This window comes from Nycticebus coucang, chromosome 14 (genome assembly GCF_027406575.1).
Source record: "Nycticebus coucang isolate mNycCou1 chromosome 14, mNycCou1.pri, whole genome shotgun sequence".
Classification (NCBI taxonomy): domain Eukaryota; kingdom Metazoa; phylum Chordata; class Mammalia; order Primates; family Lorisidae; genus Nycticebus; species Nycticebus coucang.
The window spans coordinates 99,458,955-99,463,919 of NC_069793.1; positions in this window are offsets into that span (position 1 = coordinate 99,458,955).

Sequence of the window (4,965 nt, forward strand, 5' to 3'; positions counted from 1 at the left end):
ATCAAAAGACTCATCTTATTAAGTGCAAAATACACGGCTGTTACAAAACTAAATTTATAGGATACATTTAAATTAATCACACTATATTTTGACAGTATTGTATATTGGATTACACTTACTAATTTGTTTCATAAAAGGAGATTCTACTAAGAAAAAATAGGAAGATTTTGAAAAACTTATGGTCATATGATTCCTGAAGACTTTTACAGCTCTTACATCTTGAGTTAGTATAGGTGTATATATGGCACACCTCTTAGTGCAGGACACAGCTGCAAGAGGAACTCTACCTAACCCATGCAAACATTGTAACCTAGTTGTTTGTACCCTCAATTAATGAATAAATAATAATTCCTCCTTCACTTTCATCTATCTTCATACTCTTAGTCCTGCCTTACATAGTCCATGGAATTATGCTATAGCATCAACACCAGAGCAGGAGAAAACCCCATCTATCTGGTGAGCTTGCAGAGAATTCTCAAGGTAAGGCTATGGATTCCACTTTTTATCCCATACAAGACCATGAGATTTTATCTTTGACTAAACTACACACTGGTTGTTTCACCTAATTATACAAGGTATGTATACTAAGAATCGCATTCAGTATAGAACATGAATATTTCTAGGTGTTACATGAATCATAGCCAGGTCTGCAAATAATCCTATAGTAATAACAAAGCGTACTCAGTTCCGCAAACATATATTAACATCCACTGAGTGCTGGGTCTTATGCTACACACTAGTAATAGTTTTTCTTCTTCGCTTCAATAGAAAAGCTCTTTGAAAAAATCTGCATATTTGGGCGGCGCATGTGGCTCAAGGAGTAGGGCGCTGGTCCCATATGCCAGAGGTGGCGGGTTCAAACCCAGCCCTGGCCAAAAACCACAAAAAAAAAAAAAAGAAAAGAAAAGAAAAGAAAAAATCTGCATATTTATCTTTTCCTCCTCCTCATTTTCCTACTGACTGCGTATTCCTTCATTTGCTTCCCTAAATCCATTCTACCCTCTTCCGTTCCTGCCGTTTTTCATCTTTTTCATGGCAGAGCTTCTTTTTATCTATTTAAAAATAGATAAAAATGTTACAATAGGGGGAAGTGGGAAACGGGGGGGGTGGGTAGAGGGAGGGGAATCGGTGGGATCACACCTGTGGTGCATATTACAGGGGTATTTGCGAAACTTGGTAAATGTAGAATGTAAATGTTTTGGCACAGTAACTGAGATAACGCCAGAAAGGCTATGTTAACCACTGTGATAAAAATGTGTCAAATGGTTTATGAAGTGAGTGTATGATGCCCCATAATCATATCATTGTATACAGTTATGATTTAATAAAAAAAAGAAATTAAAAAAAAATGTTACATTTGCCCATGATCCATCCTTTCTTCTTTTCTTTTTTTCTGCTCTTTTCTCTTTTCTTCCTTTCTCTTCTCATTTTCACTAGATAATCTCTTCTATATCTATTGCTTAAATTACCATTAATAGGCTGATAGATCCCAACACCAAAGTTCTAATATAGACCTTTCCCTTGATTTTGTCATATTTCTCTTCTGGGAAGCCCAAAAGGCAACTCAAAGTAAACCTATCCCAAACGGAGCTTGATATCCTTCCTGCTGTGTTCATCTCATCCTCCTGAATTAATGCCCCTCATCATCTCTTGCCTAACTACTGTAAAGTTTCTAACTGAACTCCTTGTTGTCAAATTCTCACTTTTCAATCCATCCATAACACATCTAATAAAGTGAAATTTCATACAGATGAATCAGATCTTGTCACTTTCTGGCATAAAATCAATTCCTGACACCAAGTACCCAGATAATAAAGTTCAAATTCTTTGATATGACATGCAAAGCTTCCCTGACTATGTATTTAGAGATATACCTGCATTTAGAGATCTATTCTTTTGTACTACTCCACATCAATTAATTTGAGTTTTCAGATAAACCATACAATGTGTGACCTTCTGCAGTTCTTATATTGGTCTTTCTAGGTAGAATATTCTACTTCAGAGTTGACCTAAGTGAACTACTATATATCTTTCAGAATCCTTCAAATGCGACTCTCTAATGAAGCATTCCATCATAGGCTCTCACTATCTTTTGTAACTCCAGTATTTGTGGTACCTATGATTTATTAACCTTATTTTGTTATATGCCTGCTTTGTCTTTATAAACTTCAAGTTCCTTAAGAGCAGAGGCTGTCTTATGCATTGTTTTATCCCCAGTATATCACATAAATAACTGATAAAAGCATAATAGCATAAGTAATTTTTTTTTTTTTTTTTGTAGAGACAGAGTCTCACTGTACCGCCCTCGGGTAGAGTGCCGTGGCGTCACACGGCTCACAGCAACCTCTAACTCTTGGGTTTACGCAATTCTCTTGCCTCAGCCTCCTGAGCAGCTGGGACTACAGGCGCCGGCCACAACGCCCGGCTATTTTTTTGTTGCAGTTTGGCCGGGGCTGGGTTTGAACCCGCCACCCTCGGCATATGGGGCCGGTGCCTTACTCACTGAGCCACAGGCGCCGCCCCATAAGTAATTTTTTTAAACAAAGTCTCACTCTGTTGCCCCAGGCTAGAGTTCCCTGGCCTCACAGCTACAGCAACCTCAAACTCCTGGTGTGAAGTGATCCTCTTGCCTCAGCCTCCTGAGAAGCTGGGACTACAGGTCCCTACCACAACACCTGGCTAGTTTTTGTTTTTGTTTTTCTTTTCTGTTTTTACTGGAGACAGGGTATTCCTCTTGCCCCAGCTGGTCTTGAACTCCTAAGCTCAAGCAATTCACCCTCCTTGGTGTCCCAGAGTGCTAAGAATACAGAAGTGAGCCCCTCCACCCAGACCAATTGCATACATAAATTACTGTGAAAACTTTCTTGCCCTCAACAGTCTCAAAGTGTAAAGATAAACACACATAGATTAAAAAATATAACAAATTTTGTAGCTGTAGTGGTTGACCTGTGACATTTTGACTACTAATACCAGACAGGTTAAGGGAAGACACATGTAATCATAACAAACGTGAAGTGTTTTGTTGCGTCTTTTATAATTTGTTTATAGCACTCCTGTCCATTTCCTCTATCTATCATATCTATGCAGCTGGTTGCTATATCCCTCAAATAGTAACAGCAAAATAAAAACACAGAATTGAATATAATATAAAGTTAGTCAAACAACTCATATAATACTTTATTTTTCTCTTTATTAAGAGAAATAAATTTCGGGCAGTGCCTGTGGCTCAAGGAGTAGGGCGCCTGTCCCATATGCCGGAGGTGGCGGGTTCAAACCCAGCCCTGGCCAAAAACCACAAAAAAAAAAAAAAAAATAGAGAAATAAATTTCATGAGAAATATCTGTGCCTTTATACTAAGAAACTATATTTTTATCATGACTCATATTCCCTAATTAACCATTGTTCTTTATTAAAACACACTTATGTGTTATTCTTTTAGCTGTTGACAAACTGTAAAATAGAAAAAGTAAGAGGAAACAAAAAAAATCAATTGGAAAGAACCCAGTGTTTGAAATTCTGAATTGTTCCCCAGGCTTCAGTCACGTTTTCCCCACTGGAGTAGGGTCAGCGTGAGAGGGCTGAAGTAGATGGAGAAATGGTGAATGTAATGAGGGGAAGAGGTTGAGAAAATTATTCTGGAACTCATGATTTAGGTTTCAAATAAAGATATTTTCTAAAGGAAATGAAATTGGTGATCTTGGTTGGCTCCCTAGCAACTCCTGCAGAGGAGATGCAATTTGAATGTGTCAGTGTGTTTCACATATCAGGCATCTCTGTGGAAATGTGTAATGAGCTCCTGGTGGGATTTTTCATACTATTCTTCAGTGGGAGGGCATGTATGCGTATGGATATCTGTGGAATCCTCAGCTACTCGACACTCGGAGGCAAAAAGAGTTTGAGATGTTCCCTAGGCACTCTCCAAGGTACCAAGCTGATAACAAAATGGAACCCCCAAACTTTAAAAACCGAAGCCTGTGTCATTTGAGTACCAGCTTGTCGAAAACTAACTTCCATTTACATGGAAACTCGCCCATGCCATGTGGCTATTGATAAGCTTATTTTCAGAAAGAAATACACAGTGACATTTAATCAAAATGTAATGGATTTGTATGCAATTTGATGAGTTAGCACAAAGTCAATTGTATCTGATGGTTTATTTCCAATTAATTGAAGACATATTTTAACTTTCCCTGATTCTTAGTAGTTCCTTTTAAAAAATCTATTCATAAAAATTAAATAAACATAATTTGCTAAATTTAAAAATCTATTTTTATGTTTCTATTTTCATCATTCTTTTTCAATCCCTTTCTTCCTTTCCTTTTTTTTAAGAGCAATAGAAGTGAACAGGGACCGCCATCTACTGGTATATAGGAAAAGTTTCTGAAATAGTTGACTAGCAGAAGGTATTGTAATTCTATGTAACTTGGCAGAAAATATTTCCTGAGACAAAAGAAATGGTTGTGATGCTTTAAGCTCTTTAAGTGAAACAATTGTTAATATATTCATTCATTCATTCATTCATTCACTCCCTCAGTTGTGAAATTTGAATTTATTACCTACCAATATTGCCAAGCACTGAGCTGAACCTTTAGAACACAAAATTACATAGTACTTGATAAAATTTTCATTTCTTTTCTTTCCTGTTTTCATGTACTGTCAGTAGTATACAAATATGTTTTTGTAGCATGCGCTTGAGTTAATGGATTGAGCCTCTGAGGATAATTGGGGGAAATATTAAATATTAAATATTTACAGGCTATGCTGCCAGCAAAAAGTCCCAGGAGGATGCCAGAAGCATACAGATCTCATAAATACCTCTTTCTTTATTCATTCAAAATTCAGTGTTCTTATGTTAATATATGTAATAAACCTCTTAAATATTACCATTCACAAAGGAATGGAGAAGAATAGAAAAATAGTTCTTTTAAATATGTTCCTTACAATAGACATAGAATAAGGATATTT